The sequence below is a fragment of the Mus pahari genome, chromosome 12 (assembly GCF_900095145.1).
Source record: "Mus pahari chromosome 12, PAHARI_EIJ_v1.1, whole genome shotgun sequence".
NCBI classification, from domain to species: Eukaryota; Metazoa; Chordata; class Mammalia; order Rodentia; family Muridae; genus Mus; species Mus pahari.
The window spans coordinates 18,873,220-18,892,112 of record NC_034601.1 but is presented as its reverse complement, the minus strand read 5'-3'; positions in this window follow the sequence as shown (position 1 = coordinate 18,892,112).

Genomic DNA, 18,893 nt, shown 5'->3' with positions numbered 1-18,893 from the left:
CTCTCTCTCTTTCTCTCTCTCTTTTCTCTCTCTTTCTCTCTCTCTTTCTTTCTCTCTCTCTCCTCTCTTTCTCTCTCTCTTTCTCTCTCTCTCTTTCTCTCTTTCTCTCTCTCTCTTTCTCTCTCTCTCTTTCTCTTTCTCTCTCTAAGTCTGTCTCTCTGTGTATGTGTGTGTGTGTATGCACACACATATGTATGCTCTTTTAGCCTAAGTCTTAGACTCTAAGAAGTCCACATTAGCGTATTTCTTTATATTTTATCTATTTTTCTTTCTCATTCTTTCTGTTTGTATTTCTAACGATTGTTGTCTAGTCAAAAGTGAGGAAATACAGGCAAATATCAAAAGAGCTAGGATTTTTATTAAGAAGTGAAAATACCAGGGTCGCACATGGCGAGGGAGCTGTGGCTCAGCCATGGCACCAGCCGTGGCTCAGCCATGGTTCAGCCGTGGCTCAGCCATAGTTCAGCCGTGGCTCATCGTGGCACCAGCTTTCTCCGATGGTGCAGGGAGGAGCTGCTTGCTCAGTGGACTATCAATGGTTTTCTGCTGATAAACTCTTGTTCGTCAGACAGAACAAATGACTTTGGTGCACGTATGGGCTGAAGCTTCTAATAGCTTCAGTCATATGTACAGCAGTCTCACAAAGACGTAAAACAGTAGGTTGGGTTTTCCCAGAAGGTCACTCTGAGGACACAGATGGCCTGACTGTGACATCAGGTCAGGCTGCATTGGCCCAGTTCCTCTGGTTCAACTGTGTTTGACCACAAACCAAGCGTGCTAGCCTTTTCTCATCTCCCATACAGTGCATTCTCTTTTGACCTTGCTTCCCAGCCCCATTTCTAGGATCTTTAACTGCAATAGTTCTGATTGAAATGATTTCAATGGTGTAAATCTCAGTTAAATGTTATCCAGGTCATTAAATGCCACACCTTGCCCTCCTGACCCCTACCCTGCCCACCTTCTGATTTTTGTTTGTTTAGTTGGTTGGTTGGTTGGTTTTACAAGATCTCTCTATTATGTAACCCTGACTATATAGACTAGACCATCCTCTAACTCAGAGAGATCCCTCTGCCTCTGCCTCCTGAGTTCTGGGATTGAACATGCCTGGCTGCTGTATACTCTATTTCCTGTATCTCTATTATTCTTGTAAATTTTGGCACCGAGTTGTAAAGGGATTCGATATTATTTTTTATAATTCCTATACCATTGTGGTTTGAGGTTAGTTGATGCATATATGGTTTAATGTTGATAAGATTTTTGTGGATAGGCATGGTGGTACACACCTGTAATCTCTCTTTTTAATCTTTAATTTATTCTCTTACAGATTACATCCTGACCTTAGTATCCTCCCTTCTCTTCTCCAAGTCTCCCACACCCTTTCATCCACTCCTTCTCCATTTCCTTTCAGAAAAGGAATCCCTCCCAGAAATACCATTCAAACATGACATGTCAGGTTGCAAAAAGACTAGCATCTCCCCTCATATTAAGGCTGGGTGGGACAGCCCAGTAGGAGGCAAAAGGACCCAAAGGCAGGCAAAAAGTGTCAGAGACAGCCCCTGCTCCCACTGTTAGGAGTTCTGCCAAGAAGACCAAGCTACACAACCATACCATGGAAGCAGAGGACTTAGGTCAGACCCATACAGGTTCCCTGATTGTCAGTTCTGTCTCTATAAACTCCTATGAGCACTGCTTAGTTGATTCTGTGTGGTTTCTTGTGGTGTCCATGACCCATCTGACTCCATTAGTCCTTCCTCCCATTCTTCCACAGGATTCAGAGCTCCAACTAATGTTTGGCTATGGGTCCCTGCATCTGTTTCCATCAGTTGCGGCATGAAGCCTGTCTGATGATGGCTGTGCTACACTTCTGTCTATGAGTATAGCAGAACATCATTAGGAATCCTGCCTTCTCTCTCTCTCTCTCTCTCTCTCTCTCTCTCTCTCTCTCTCTCTCTCTCTCTCTCTCTCTCTCCCCTCTCTCTCTGGCATGCTTGCTTCTCTCCTAGGTCTCTGGACTATCTGGCTTCTGGGTCCTAGCCCTCCAGGCAGTGTCAGAAATGGACTCCTTCATGTGGCATGGGTCTCACTCTGGACCAGTCATTGCTTGTCCATTCCCACAATTTTTGAGCCATCTTTTCCCAGCACATCTTCAAGGCAGGACAAATTGTAGGTCGAAGGTTTTGTGGTTGGATTGATGTCCCAATCCCTCCCCTGGAAACTGCCTGCACACAAATAATCCTGGTACTCACGAGATAGAGGCAGGAGGCCTCAGTTTCAGGCCAGCCTGAGCTATATAATTAGTTCCAGCTTGGAGTCACAAAGTGAGATTTTTGACTTAAGTAAATAAAAGTAAACAACCAAACAAAAACTCCAAGATACTCTTTATTAGAAGTTGTGAGAAATACAGGAAAGATAAAATAATATATTGAAGAAAATATCCACAAGCTCACAGGATAGAGACACTTAACAACATCAGTTCCACGCTCTGCTCTAAGTGGGATGTCTCAACAAACCCCTCCCCTCACAGCTGAGAGAGACCTAGCCAGAAAAGGAGATGGAAAGACAGTAAGAGCCAGAGGTTATGGTTGCCTCAAAGGAAGCAGTGTCCTCCAGACACAGCAGGACTGATGCACACATGAGCTTACAGAGACTGTGTCAACACAAACCAGAGGTGTACATGCTCAAGCCAGAAAGAATCTGGCTCAGCACTCAGGGGCTAATGTGGACTCAGTCTCCCACCCACAACCAAGAAATTATCTGCAACTGATACTCACTTCAACGAGGAAAACTGTTCTCTCCAATGACGTCTCACTGGGTGTATTAGCCATACCTCAGGACAGCCCCCATGCCTAGGAGCAGTTGGTCAATACTGAAACAAACTCAATAGGATTTTGTACACTTTTTGTTTTACTTTATTTTGTTTGAGCATTTCTTTGGCCTTATCAGTCTTTTGCTTGCTTATTCTGACTTTCATTTTTATGGCTTTGTGGGTAGTTTTGTATGTGTGGGTTTCTTGATTTTGCTTTGTTTGTTCATCTTAAAGAGGAAAAAAAACAGCATAAGTTAGGGGGTTAAAGAGGTGGGAAGAGCATGGGAGGAACTGGGTAGAGGAAAACGTGGTCAAATATATTGTATGAAAAATATTTGGGTTTTCTTTTCAATAAAAAGCTTTAAAAGACTATAAACATATTCACTTTGTAACTTAGGAATTGAAGCTTGGGAAGGAGATGGTGGGTCAATAAGCGAGCAGTGAGCAGATCAAGTCCATTGCCCACAGCCTCTCTATGCTCTGAACAAGAAAACCATCTTTTCTTCAGTTAGTTGAAAAACACATGATTGGCTTCAAACCTGACAGATTGCCTGCTACAACAAATCCAACTCAAGCTCCACCCTGCCCGTCCCTGGCCTGTAGTACCTGTCTCCTGAGTTCTCTGGTCTCTCAGAGCTGAGGAGCGGGTCTTTGATCCCCTTCGAGTTAGTGTGACATGCCCTTGTTGATGATTACAGGTCTAGAGGGTCGTGACAAAACCATTCCGGGACACAGATCTTCAAGACCTAGGCAGGTGCTATGAATCTTCTGTGCTGAATAGTAGTTTCCTCTAGGAAATACTTTCCTCCATCCAGGAAGTTTGTCCAGCTCAGCTCAGGGCTCCCTGGGCAATAGTGAACCTCTCTCTTGCAGTATTCATGGGGACTTGTTGTTTATATACAGAACTATCTTACCAGACGGATTATGAATGTCCAACACTAAAGACAGAGAGCCCACTCCCAGAATGATGGAACCACAAAGGTTTGCTTTGTGAATATTTAAATGTCTGAGTGATAAGTCTTACTAAGGCTATCTGCCAAGGATTTCAGAAGTGGTTGCATTGATAGGGAAGTAAAGCCCTTAGAATAAAAAAAAAAAAAAAGACAGCTGATCTACTGCATTAAGTATTGTGTAAACAACTGTGTATGTTATGGCTACATCATCTACCAGCTCTTCTGTTAGCACAGACGCTCACTCCCTGGTGATTCCAGAGCAAAGGGTAGAAGGTGTGTGGTCAGGGGACAGGGCTCAGCAGTTAAGAATTTGCTGTGAATGTATGGCCAGAGTTGGGATTCCTAGAAACCTGTGCCAGGTGGGCATGATGGCTCACCTATTATTCCAGCCCAGGAAGGTAGAGGCAAGGAGTCCCCAGAGCAAGGTGGCTATCAAGGCTCCAAGTTGATGGTCTCTGGGTTGGGCTGGCATACCTTCTTCAATGAGCAAGGTAGAAGAGTGACTGGCAATGATTCCAGACATGAACCCCAAACATTCATATGCACATGCATCTACACCTGTGTGTACTAACATCTAGGCATATACACATACATGTGCACATTATATACCAAAAAAAAAAAAAAAGAAAACAGAAAAAAGCAAAAAAAAAGTGTAGAAGGTGTGTAAGAGATAGTTAGAGATGAAAATGAAAGAATTGTTTGGAGAATGAAACACTGGATTTTTTTTTTTAAGAAAACAAACAAGGAGAATGAGATGTGAATAAAGGAGAAAATAGGCACAGGGCCCTGGGACATCAGAGGGGATCCAGTCTGAGGAAAGATATCTGTAAAGATACATACTAAATCAGTGAGACTGTCTCTTTCCTTTCTGCTCTGTCCTTCCATCTTCCCAGGTCTCTCTCTCTCTCTCTCTCTCTCTCTCTCTCTCTCTCTCTCTCTCTCTCTCTCCTCTCTCTCCAAGAGTAGACATCTGAGCCATGACAACGAAGGTTTGGAGTCTGGCTCTGGACCTCAGAACATGTGACTTTCTCCACACACCACCTTCCTTATCTATAAAGCCAGAGCAACTGCAGGGTCCCCACACGGGCCCTTCTCTTCTTCCCTTCCACTCACTTATCTCTGAGCAAGCATCGTGATTTTATTATATGTGCTCTCAACTCTTTTGCCTCTTGTTGGCTCCCATGAGCTGCACTTACCTTGTAAGACTCGAAAGCTCTGTAATCATGATTCTCCTGCTCCTGTGTTCCTGAGTGGGGCTTGAAAACAACTAACTACAGTTTGAATGAAAAACTGTTTCATGCATGCCCATGTGTTTGAACCCTTGGTCCACTATTGGCACTACTATTTGATTGGGTTATGAAATCTTTAGGAGGTACAGCATTGAAAGAGAAAACAGACCACAGGGATTGGGCTCTGAGAATTTATAGCTCTGCCCTGGTTCCAATTTACGACTCCCTCCCAACTGCTTTCCATGCAAAGTCAAGATGTGATCAGTCAGCCTCCTGCCTCTGCCACCCAGTGCTATGCCTCCTCCACCATCATAGGCTCTCGTGTAGGGATAATCCCTTGTGCACTGTGTAAAAGCATTCACCTGTCATTAAAAAGCTGAATGGACCATAGAAAAGCAAGAGAGAACAGGCAGGACTTCCAGGAAGAAACTTCTGTCTGGTTTCTCTGGAAAGTCGGTTATGTCAAATGATGTTTTGCTGGGGCACACGAGATGTTTTACTAAAGCGGACACAGGTGAAAGGATGTTTTGCTGAAGCAGATGCAGGTGAAAGGATGCTGTGATATAGCAGCAAGGACGCATGATGAAGGAATATGGGTATGACCCCACAGACAGTGGGGGAGACAGCATTGGTTTGCTTTGAGGCCTCACTATTCCCCACGTTGGAGAAGCCCTTACGTCGGTTGGCCCTACATTGCATTGCTGAGCTTCCCCTGTGGTGATGCCATCGAGAGAAACCCGCCAAAGAAGTTCTCATATTTGGTGTCTGCTACTGAACTAAACTGCTGACATCCTGGCAGTGAAGACTGGACTCACCCTCAGAGCACTATATCTAAACAAGTCTACTTCTCCCATGACTTAGTAACCTTTCTCTTCTCCAACCTCTGGTGGGTGATGGACTAGGGGACAGGTGGAACAGCCTGCAAAAAAATGTATGCCTACAAACCTGTTTGTTGTTCTTTATTGCAGCAGGTACCGGAGCAGCCTCTACGGAAGTTAACCCTTTAGTCACCAGGAGCCCTCATGGCACTACACTCTGCCCTTCTCCAAAAGCATCCAAGAGTTTCCGCTCTGTGGTCCCCATCCGCATCTAAACAGGCGGTGACTGGTCCGTTAAGTAACTTTTAACTCTCGTTCACCCTTCTTCTGTCCTGGACTTCCTCTTTTCTCGGCAACATTTTGCAGCAATGATTCTCATGCTGACCTTGTGCTGTCTCCAGTTCCTCTTCTACTTCCCCTTAGCTGCACGAAATGAGGTTCTCCTGTCATTGTTCCATATAAAGGGTTCCACACCAGATCACCAATGATCTTCAGTTCTCAGCCTTGCTCCTCTAGGGACATCCACCGTGGCAGTTCATTGCTACTTCCTGGGGGCTCTTCCTTCCCTTGGTTTCGGGTGGCCCTGATCTCGTGTGCATCCCATGGTGGAAGCAGTAATTTTTAAATCTGCTCTGAACTCCCCAGTGCAAGCCTCCTCTACACCCAGCCAAATGTTTTGGATTCCCAAATGAAAGACACACACACACACACACACACACACAAAACACAACGCACACAGCCTTCTATTTTAATAAGCCCTAAGCAGCTCAATGGTTGGGCACTTCCAAACCTCCCCATGGCTAATACACTCTCTCCTCTGATATTCCTGAGTTATTATGTACTAAAATCTATATTCTAACTTGTTTGCCTGGATCCAGTTGGGCATCCCTCTTGGGCCACACTCTCCTGGCTCTCTCGAATGGCTGTTCACTCTCAATTCTCCTTCTCTCGAACCTGATCTACCTGCTTGCCCGTCCTGCTGACTCTGCCTTTCTGTCTCTCTTGTGTTTCTAAAATCCTCTGTCTCTCTGCCCAGCCATTGACCACCATCAACTTAATTTCTCAGTCAGAACCAACTGGGGGCAGAGATGCTCAGCACACACGTGTGGGTTCCTGTGTGATTTGGGGAAGCTGAATTAACACAAATGGCATTAGAACCAATCTGCAACAGGTGGTGGCATACCTTTTCTAAGACTAATGAGTTGTGAGAGCCCAGGGTGCGGAACTTGGTTCTTTCTTGTTCCTATTTCACTCCTCAGTGAGTTCAGCAGGCTCAAGATTTGCCCTATCAGCCGGGCGTGGTGGCGCACGCCTTTAATCCCAGCACTTGGGAGGCAGAGGCAGGTGGATTTCTGAGTTGGAGGCCAGCCTGGTCTACAAAGTGAGTTCCAGGACAGCCAGCGCTATACAGAGAAACCCTGTCTCCAAAAAAAAAAAAGAAAAAAGAAAGAAAGATTTGCCCTGTCATCTATGTATCAAAGACTCTCAAACATAAGCCTGTAGCCAGCCTGTGCTCACATGGCCTATGAAATTCTAACAAATACTAGAATTTAATGCCGTGGTTTCAATAGGTTTGGTCTCCATAGACTCCTATGTTTAAATGCTTGGCCCACAAGGAATGGCACTGTAAGCAGTGTGGCCTTGCTGGAGTTGGCATGTGTTACTGCGAGGGTGGGTTTTGGGGTCTCCTAGGTTTAAAATCTGCTCGGTATGAAATTCTAGGCTCCTCCTGGTTGCCTGACAAGTCCCCTTTGGCTGCCTTGGATCAAGATGCAGAACTCTCAGGTCCTTCTCCAGCACCATGTCTGCCTGGACATTGTCATGTTTCCTGTCTTGATGATAATGGACTGAACCTCTGAAACTGTAAGCCAGCCCCAATTAAATGTCTGCCTTTATAAGAGTTGCCTTAGTCATGGTGTCTCCTCACAGCCATGGAAACCCTAACTAAGACACTTTCAGTGCCACCAAATACATCCCCTACTTTTCTCCAAAAGCCAGATCATCAACATTCTCCAGCTCAGTAAAGGACAACTCCATCTTCCAGGTGTTCAAGCCACAATCTAGTATCATTTTAAATCTGCTTCCTCTATTGCCCCAGACTCTCTAAGTAGAAGAATGCTGTTCATTCTACACTTAAAATATCTCTCTAATCTAAATGTTTCTCACCCTCTGTGCCAGGGTACCATGGCAGCAGCCTCTGAACCAGTGTCATCTCTCTTCTCTGCCACCTTGCAGCCGACTCTAAGCACAACAGGGATGGTGTAAAACACAGGCGGTGCGCTCAGTTCCCTTGCAGCAGCCTCTCGAAACTCCTGTCTTCATCCTTTTTGATTCAGAGAGAAAGCCTAGATTTGAGAGCCCCTTAGACCAGCCTCTTGGTCTCTATATCCCTCATCTCACCTGTTATCTCCTCCCTCACCTCCAGCCACGAGGCTTCTTCACCATCCTAGAGCAACCAGCTGTTCTCAAACTAGCTAGTTTGTACTAACTAGTACAAACTAGCTGGTCCCTCTGCCTCAAATGCCGTGCTACAGGTGTCTCAAGACCTCCTGTCTCCACTCCAGCATCATTTCTTGAATAAGGCTTACTGGGCATTAAAAACACTTCTTTTGGCACCTATCACCTCCCACACATATACTTGTTTATTCCCTAATGTTTACCATTTGTTTTCTGTTCCCTGGGCCAGCATCAAGCTCTGGGTTTTCTGTTTTGTTTCTGTAAGGATGAAAGAAGTACTATACAAATATGTATAATATATATATATATATATATATATATATATATATTAAACAAACATGTATAGTATATATATATGTATATGTATATGCATATGTGTGTGCTATGCTTATATTTAAGTGCATGTGTATATGTATGTATATGCTGCATGTTTATGTGTTGTATGTGTAGTATATGTATGTGAATGTATATGCTGTATATGTACGTGTGTGTGTGTGTGTGTGTGTGTGTGTGATGTGTATGTATGTTTTTATGAGAGAAAGAACAGGTGAATGACTGGCTATAAAAATGTCTGCCACCAAGTGAGTAGCAATCATCGATATTAGCCAAATGGCTAGTAGTCATCAGCCGCCATCAACATTACCTCCATTCCTCAGAGCAGAGTTTGCAGTGCAAAGCAGTTCAGCCTGCAGTGAGGACCACGGGAAGGGAGAGCAGCAAGGACCCACTTGCCGCTTAATGAAGCTTAGTCGAGACTCATTTCTCCAGTTGACTTTGTAGCTGCTCCTTCAGTTTTCACCCAATGGCTCTCTTGTGCCAGGCTTGGATGAATCCCCTGAACCCACTCTGGCAGGGTTCTGCTGAAATCACTGCTCTGTGCTGCTCCAGAGAACCGCAGGCCTAATTTAGCTGGCAGGAAATAAAAATTAATAACCTCAAAGAAACCTCAGCCTGGTTTCGCTATTACCTCATTTCTAGGGGTTTTTTTGGTCATTAAGACCATATTAGAAAATTAATCCCAAACCTGAGAGCTAGTACTGGTTATCACGTCTGAACAAGGACAGGCAGGCTCAGGATTCCAGTGAGCAACCGAGAAGACAAACCACTTTTAATATTTGGGGGCTAGAAAACTGGCCTAATGGTAATGCTGTTTTACATAACGTTACCGTCTGTAAGTTTTAAATCTGGATTTAGAAGTTGAGGGTAAGAATGAGGAGGGCTAAGGAGCACCGGCAGATACCCCCACATGAGGTGTGATGGTGAAGGTAAGAAATGGTTGGATTCTAGATACATCTTAAAGGAGAGTCCATTGATATTTTCTAGTGTGAGAGAAACTTGGGTTTCCCACACAACACCGCAGTTTTCAGCCTAAACTCCCAGAAAAGCCGAAAGCACTTAGATTAGATGGAAAGGGATCCACATGACCTTGTCACACTGGTGGTGTCTGGCACTGAGTGGCTGAGCCCATGTAGGATGTCCTAAACAGTTTTGTATGTAAGTATATCCGACTCTACTCTGTGCTTTCCCCATTGGTCTGGGAACAAGAAAAGGTCCAACCTCGGAGTCCTTAGCCACTAGATCCTCCCTGCCTCGCTCTCTTCAGAATAAATGACTTTCCTGGATGAGTTTTACAGAACCGAATGACTCAAATCAGCCACATACACACCTTCTGAGTGAACTCGAACCCTCGACACGAAGACCGTGTCTGAAAGTCCTGGTGTCCGTTTAATGCTCCACGGCGGGAGGAAGGGGAGAGTTTAATAACAGAAAGGGTTTAAGTAAAGATCATGGATGATCCCTTACACTCATAAACATGAGGGGTGTGATGGAGCCCTTTGAGCAGGAGGATTCCTGATGCTTACTGGCACCCTGGCCACTGAGGTATGCCCAAAAGGGGGGACTTGGTAAACACAAAAGGGCTCAAGAATGGGAACTATAAATTCGGGGTCTCCCAGGGCCTGACATTATTTTAATTTCAATGATGAATGTTCAGGAATGGATGAAGCAGCAAGAGCCAAAGAAAACCTCATCTAGGTTGTAGGGGGAGGGGGCACATGCAGTGCGGAAGCCTGGCTAGTGTGCCCAGGAGACTCCAGACAGTCCAGGGACTGCCAGGAGAGAGACATGGCCTCAGCTGGTGTCAAAAGGATGGCTGGCCGGCCGTCTGACCATTCTCACTAGGAAGCTATGCTACAGTTTTCAACCAGCTGGAGGCTGTCGCTGGCAAAATGCAGTCAAAAGGCTATTGGGTTAATAATGGTGATAACCATCACCCCCTCCCCTTTTACCTTCTTTAAAAACTGGTATTCACATTTCAAACGGGAAATGTGGGTGACCTAGGAATATCTGTGAGGTTTTTGTGGGCAAATGGGCACCAGTAAAATCATGAAGGGCAGCTGTGTCAGAACCCAAGCATCCACCTACCTCTCAGAAAAAGAGCCATTTAAAGTCCATCTCTCAGTCCAATCAAGGGAAGAAGAGGAGACTGGGTCATGGGAGAAGGCACAGTTTTCTAGAGGTGTCACTGGGGACCCCCCCCCAGCCATTCTTCATTGAAAACAGTAGTTAAAACAGCCCAAGAAAACCAAATGCTCTGAAGGACTCACGCTACTCAATCTTCATTCCTGAACGGAGGCATCTAACCCTCAGAGTGAAAATGGAGTAGTAGCTCCTATCTGAAGGGACTCCGGTGTGACAATGACAAGCTGGCCAGGTGGACTGCCCATGTAGGGGAAAAGACTCACGCAGAGTCTAGAGACTTGGTTTCCCAGTTTGGGGCTGCCCCTGAGTCTTTCTTGACAAGACACATCATCCCTCCACGTCCCAATCTCTTCATCAACAGAATGGCACAATGGTTCTCTAACCTCTTCGGGTAAGGATTCGGTTTATTCTGACAACAGGATGGAGCTTTAAATGGAAGAGCATGCCTTTCAAGCTAGCAGATACGTTGCAATGAATGGCCCATAAATTACCACTGCCGTAGTCTAACACTGTCTGGAAAGTATCTTGAGTGACACAGTTATATCAGCTAAGACCTGCTGCCTAACAAGTCGCCCTTTAACTGGTCCTTTGTGGTTTTTGTCCAAGTCTATGGTTCAGCTGGGTGATTCTGTTCAACTCTGAGCAGAACTTGGCCGACCCTGACTTTACAGCTATAGGTGGTCAACTTGCAAGTTTCTGGTAACTGGGGTCAGCTCTCTCTCACACGACCCTCATATCTGTCCAGCAGCCTGACTCAGCCCTGGTGACAGAGACCCAAGGGAGACCACAAATGCTCTGAAAGCTTTGGCTGGGATTGAGTTTGATAATGATCTGATCCAAGCCTACCAGTCAAACCTGAAGTATCCCGTGGAGGCCTGGGAAACTAACGTACTGGGTTCCCTACACGGTTGCTACTAAGGAATGAGTATCAGAATTAACACTAAGAGGGCTGGGAAATCAACACGCAGCCAACACTTGAACTGGGCAAGAGGGATTCAAGAGGAACAAAAGGCTTAGTTGTAGGTTAGTTAGAACTTGTCCTTGAACAGGATCAGACAGCCTGGGTCTGAGTGACCAGGAAGATCTGGTGACCATACTATGCAGCCAGGATGGGATGCTGAGGCAGCAGGATAACAGATGGCCAGAGGAGATGGGGGGTGGGGGGGACCCAGGGCTCCTACTGTGCTTCTGTTGCTCCAATGCCCATCTTTCAAAGTCATTCCCATATTGCATAGCTGATTTTTCCACTTACTTTCCCCATTTTAGAATTAAGTTCTCTTTCCCAATGTCCTAATTAATCAATTGTGTTAAAGAAAACAAATAATCTGCAGGGTACTTAAAAAGAAACTGAAGAACTGGTGAGATGGCTCAGCGTTAAGAGCCCTGACGGCTCTTCTGGAGGTCATGAGTTCAAATCCCAGCAACCACATGGTGGCTCACAACCATTCTTAATGAGAAACAAACAAACAAACAAACAAAACCCTATGGACTAGAGCGAATGGGGTGGGAGCAAAAGGGAAGGGGGGAAAATAGAGGGGGGGAAGAAACTGAATAAGACAAAAAAAGAAGAGTTATTATTCCATTTCATACTTGAGGCCAGTCCCATGCTTAATAAATGGCAGCCAGAACCAAACAGAGGCTCCTAATTCCAAGGTCATTGCTAGGTCCTTTGGTCTATGCTGATTCTGTCTCTGGGATGCAGGGAATCCCTCAGGCATGCATGTATGGATCAGGAATATGAAACAGAGAGGATCAGGCACAGTGCCTGGAGCATCCTGGCAGAGGGATTCATAAGACGGACAGCGTTGCATAACTGACAAGAAGCTGCGCCCTTCCCGTGTAGGCTGGGTACCACTCCACGAGGCAGCTGCTGGCTAAAGATTATGACTCTTTAGCTTCTGCTGCAGCACAGCTTCAAGCTTCAGCATCTTTTCAGGGCTGGCAGCCTTCTAGGAATGCTCGAATAGAATGGGCGACCTCCTGGGTACCACCGAGGCAACGGTGGGACTCTTCACCTCCGCAACTTTTCCTTGGACAGTGCGGTCTACTCTCGTTACAAACGCGGAAGCTGCCAAGGCACGTAGCGATCACACAGTGTGACTGTCAAACGTTAGGTACTTACAGCGGAGAGAAATCATATGTGGCTACACAATGTGTCTCAGGAGCTACTAAAAGAGCATGGTTATACAGAACATTCTGGATGGGAGGGTCTGTGACATTCACCAGATGGTCAGAGAGGGTTCTCAAACCCAGACTATTGAGTCTACAATTCCTTTTCCATGTCCTCCCTTTACTCTGAGCCCAGGAAGAGGGGGCATTTATTTGTACCAAGCCATGCCGCTTCTTGCCATCCATACCCGTCCTCTAGAACAAGGGCTACGCAAGCGATCCCACTAGGACCAGCTCAGAACATTTCCTTGCCTGTGTCCCGGATATGAGGTCTGAGCCAAAGCCAAGCCGCCGGGAGAAATACAGAGACAACCTCCAAACCTTTTGAAAGAGTGGAAGGGACTGATTTTAAAATTTGCATATTCAAAGACAACTAATGAATAGTTTCATTGCATCCTCCAAAATGAGTATTTTCTCGAAATCTCTGAATTGCCTTCTTTAGAGATTAGGTGTTACACCCGTGGCACTTAGGAGCGCATAGACAAGGCTTGCTTTGTGCCGAAGGAAATCCTCTAGTGTCACCTGGTGGCCAATACATGTCACTGCACCCTTCACAACAGGTTTGTGCCAGTTCTTAACCCGACTCATTTTTGCTACACTGTGTGTTGGCGCCCAGATTACTTTGTAATCTTTTAAAAGAGGGTACTCGCCATCCAGGTGGGAGAAGTACTCTGTCTAGAGCAGCGGTTCTCAACCTGTGGGCTGCGCCCCCTAGGGGTGTTGAATGACCCTTTCACAGGGGTCCCCTGCAACCATCAGAAAACACAGATATTCACATTATGAGTCATAACTATCAAAAATACAGTTATGAAGTAGCCATAAAAATAATTTTATGGTTGGGGTCACCCTAATATGAAGACTTGTGTTAATGGGGTCACAGTCACAGCATTAGGAAGGTTGGGGGGCTGCTGTTCCAGAGACTGCAGGGAGGCTGCAGGACAGTTGGAAGGGGACACACAGCGACAGAGAAGGACGATACATTCGTGTCAGGAAAACTGAAGTCTCTGGGCAGTGAGAACGGGCAGCCACAGCGGCGTCTGCAGAGGGCAGAGAGGAAGAGGGTGCCCTGGGCTGGGGCTGAGAGAGGGACCCTGAACCCAAGGGGGAGGGTCCTCCTTCAGTGAACAAGTGTGCAAGAGGAAAGGTTGGCGCACAAGCCGACCTGAAGGTTAAGCAGAGGTAGGAACACTGAAAACGGCCACCCACGCGGCAGAAGCTGACCTAGTGAGATCTGAGTGATGCAGAGCCTGGTGAAATAACAACTGAGCGCAGACTCAAAGACACTGGGCATCTAGAGCAGAGATGGGCTACACGCTGGCTTCAACGATACAAAAGTGAACGATGCTGTTGGGCTCAAAGTGCAAGCGCAAGAGGGTTGACTGGGGTTCAATAAGAGCAGCCAAACAACTGCAGCATCGGTGGACGGTGGCCTCTGTTGTGGTTTGAGAACAAGAGATCCTCCAAAGGCTCATGCGCTGTGCTTTGGGTTCCCGGATTACGGTACTACTGTGCAGTGTATTCAGGAGCTCGGCTGGCACAAAGCAGTCAAGGGGGGGGGGGGAGCTTTGAAGTTCTCTCTGTCTCTGTGTGTCTCTCTCTGTGTCTCTTCCTTTTTCTCTGTCTCTGTGTCTGTGTGTCTGTCTCCATGTGTGTGTCTCTGTCTCTCTGTGTCTATGAGTGGGTATGTGTCTCTCTCTGTGTCTGTGTCTCTCTCTCTCTCTCTGTCTCTCTCTGCCTCTCTCTCCCTGCCGAGTGTGTCTGTCCCTGTGTCTGTCTGTCTCTGTTGCTGTGTGTGTGTGTGTGTGTGTGTGTGTGTGTGTGTGTGCATATGTTGTACATTTCCTGGTACTACTGTGTAAGGCAGTCACCCTCCTACCATATACAGAGCCACATGCCCCTGCCAGGCCTCCGCACCTAGATGGATTGAGATTTCTCTGAAATTATGAAGTAAAACACATGTCTTCTCCCTTAAGTTGCTTCTGAGCAAAATTCATCACAGCAGTGGAAGAGTAACAGAGACACTTTTTCATTTTGCTAGAAGGGTCTAGGAGACTGAAAAGTAGAGGGATTGAGGTTATCGATACAGATTCTCAGAACTTTAGGTTTTCTACCCTACTATCTACCATTTCACCCATCTAAAGCTTTGAAGCTAGGAGTGCTGTGGTCACTGAAACAAAGTCCTATTCTCTGAGACTTAGAAGTGTGTGTGTGTGTGTGTGTGTGTGTGTAATTGTAAGCAATGGCATTTTAATCATAAATTAGGGCCATGTACTGGCTGGTTTTGTGTGTCAACTTGACACAAGTTTGAGTCATCAGAGAGGAAAGAGCCTCAGTTGAGGAAATGCCTCCATGAGATCCGGCTATAAGGCATTTTTTCAATTAGTGGTCAGTGGAGGAGGGCTCAGCTCATGGTAAGCGGTGCCATCCCTGGGCTGGTGGCCCTGGGTTCTATAAGAAAGCAGACTGAGCAAGCCAGGGAAAGCAAGCCAGTGAGCAGCACTCCTCCATGGCCTCTGCATCAGCTCCTGCTTCCAGGTTCTCACCCTATATGAGTTCCTGTTCTGACTTCTTTTAATAATGAATAAGGGTTTATTGTAAGCCAAATAAACCCTTGCCCCCTCCCCAACTTGCTTTTTTGGACATGATGTTTTGTCACAGCAATAGAAACCCTGCTATTCTTTGCAACTGTTGTGTTTTATAAAATGGCTGGGTGAGGGGAGACCTTGGCTGGGTGTGTCACCCTGGATAATTAAGTCATGTGACAGGCCTAATATAAAAGGGAGTTCATTTGGGACCTGGAGATGGGGATAGAGGCAGAGGGAAGAGGACAGAGGACAGAAAGAGGAAGGTGAGAGGAAGAAAGAGGGGAAGGGGCTGGCTGGGGACACGTGTGGAAGAGAGAGGGGGGAGAGAATAGGTAAAGAGGGGAGAAAGAGGGGGGGAGAGTCCTTTTATGCAAGGATACCTGGCTGTTGCTAGGTAACTGTTAGGCGGCGCCTAAAGAAAAGGCTAACAGGCTACTCTCAAAACCGAATACCCAAAACGTATGGTTGCAAATAGGACTCATAAATATCCCTGGCCCTTGGAGATACTTGGTATGATATTTGGAACACTAAGATGCCAGAGGAGAAGGTCCGCTTATGCAGGTTTCGGATAGAGGTCAAAGGATGCTCTTGATGGAACTGGAGCAAGACTGGAGCCACAGAGCTGCGTAGCAGCCTAGGGAACTAGGCTGCAGGTGGCTCGTTCCCATCCTAAAGCCTAAAGAGAAACTGCCTTCCCTGTGCTTCACACATAGTCAGAACCAGCCGCAAACATGACAATCGTGTGTGCCCGAAGCCGCAGATTTCTGTGGTCTATTCATAGCATTTGTTGGTTACTGTATAGAAGCATGTGGGCAGTTGGTGTCACAATCCCATCCATCTCCCAGAAGCTGGGCGCAGGAGGACCACTTGAGCCCAAAAGTTTAAATTTATTCTGGACAACACAGTGAGATCTTGCCCTTAAAAAAAAAATTTACAAAATACAAAAAGAAAGAAAGAAAGAAAGAAAGAAAGAAAGAAAGAAAGAAAGAAAGAAAGAAAAGAAAAGAAAAGAAAAGAAAAGAAAAGAAAAGAAAAGAAANGAAAGAAAGAAAGAAAGAAAGAAAAGAAAAGAAAAGAAAAGAAAAGAAAAGAAAAGAAAAGAAAAGAAAAGAAAAGAAAAGAAAAGAAAAGAAAAGACAACTAAGATTCTAAGATTTGCTTGGATTTTTAAAACCCTATTGCTTATTAAAAAAAAATTAGTTTCCAAGATAAATCTAAGCATCATTCACCTATTCTTATGGTTTTCAACTGTTTCTAAACCACACATGGTTTAATGACACTGCGGATGTGGTGTGAGGAGACAATGAAGTACGAAACTCTGCATGTCTGCAGAACAGAGTACAAATGAGCAGAATCGTCTGCCGTCTCCACATAGGGCTTGGTTTTGTCCCTGTGCCTCCCATAGCCTCTGCCTTCCCACCCTGTGTTTATCCAGCGTACAGTGTGCTGACTTTTCTAAGTTTCTGCAGTCACCACGGGTTTCAGAGCTCTCTACTTACCCCACCCCGCACCCCTCCTCCTCCTCTGCACATTCCTTTACCCCAGCAAGCCTCTGGTCTGCTTCCTGTCTCTCTATTGTTTTGCTTTTGTAGAAGTTTCATATAAATGAAACCATAAAACATTTGCCTTTGATGTTTGGCTTCTTCACTTAAAATAACGCCTGGGAGGACTGGCCCCCCGTTTTACAAGTATGCGTAATTCATTCCTTATATTTAGATCTTCTTTTCAGGTGCAACCCATTTTTTTAACAAATTCTACCCTACCACCAAGTGCTAAAGTCTCCAGATTCGTTATTTATGGGCTTATAATTCTCCCATTACAGCCTCTGTCGACTGTTCTTGCCACAGCAAAACCTTGCATCCTTTGTAGGAAAGCCTCTGAAATGTTTTACCGGCCTGTTCTTATAGGGAGGGAAACTGTCGACCCATGAAAGTTTCCTTTCAGTCACTGGTCTGCACCGTAGAGTACATACTGTGTAAAATATATTTCTCATTGAGCATGAGAGTGAAACATATTTCTTGGAAAAAACATTTATTTAGGCAGTGCCAAATAATATTCATGAGACCCTAAAGTCTCATTAAAATAAGTTAATCGTCGATTTGGGTCCACAGAGACCATGAATTCCAGTAAGGCGGTCTGCAGAAGAGGTGGACAAGACCCTGGGGAGAACGTTAACTTACCAATGCTGAGCAAGAAGCAAGCCTGGTGTTCACCTGTTGACCCCCATTTTCCTCTGCACCTCTCAGCTCCTCTGTAGCCCCAAGCTGTTCCCACCTCTCCCAGGTCCTGCCAGCCGGCATGGCAGAGCTGGTAGCTTGGGACCTCTCCCACTTCTCGCTGGAGGCTGTAGTGCTCTGACAGACACCACCCTCAGACACTGTGCCCTTTGCTCTTGCTCACTGTCCAGTAATGGACCAGCTGGGACTGGACTCCCAAAGGAACAGAGAAAGCATTACCGTCAACATCCAGCGGCTCATACCCCATTGTGGCGTTTGGCTGAAAATCGGGTAAATTACCCAGGAACGCATGAATTGGATTTCTCTCAACTTACTCGGGAATACGGTAAGTCAGAACTGTGAGAACAGGTTGCCACAGGGCCCCAGGACTCACAAAACTTAAAAGAATTACCATTGCCCCAGTTCTAGAGGTTTACTCCAGCATACTTCATCCCTGACAGCTTTTCGGGGCTCTTTCCCTCAGCAAGGCACACATTTCTTGGCTTGGTCTCTGACTGGCCAGCCCTGGCTATCCTTGTGTCCAAGCAATAAAGCTGCTTTTTTAATGAAGGTTGCCTCCGCGACACACGCCTGCCTGGAGTTCATTCATTCAGCCATGTCCTTAGTTGCTGAAGTGAACACCTACTGGGAGGAGGAACACAGCATCAAACAAGGGAGCAGAAAGAATGCTATGCTTGGCTCAGCAGTGTAGACGGGTTGAGTTTCCAGCACTAGGTATTCGGTAGAGATTGGCTTTGGGTTCTGGAACCCTCCCAAGGACAGTCTCAGGTTCTCCAGTTCCTACAACCCTGTGTGTATGAGCTTCCCCCACCCCCACCCCCACCCCCACCCCCACCCCCACCCCACTGTCTACTTATACAATGGATGGAAAAACCCTTGGGGGCTGAGAAAATTCTTCAGAAAGGTCCAAGTGTCTCTTCAGAGGAGAGCTGCGAATATCGACTTAAATGAGGTTGAGCTTGTGTGTGTGTGGGTGTGGGTGTGTGTGTGTGTGTGGGTGTGGGTGTGGGTGTGAACAACCATATAAATTCAGAGTAGGATATTCCTGTTAGGCAAAATACCCCTAAGGCTACACAGGGAGTATCTATAATAGTTCTTATAACTGAGCATAAATCCACAATTACTCAGAACGCAGAATTAAAGCATCCCCCCCCCATG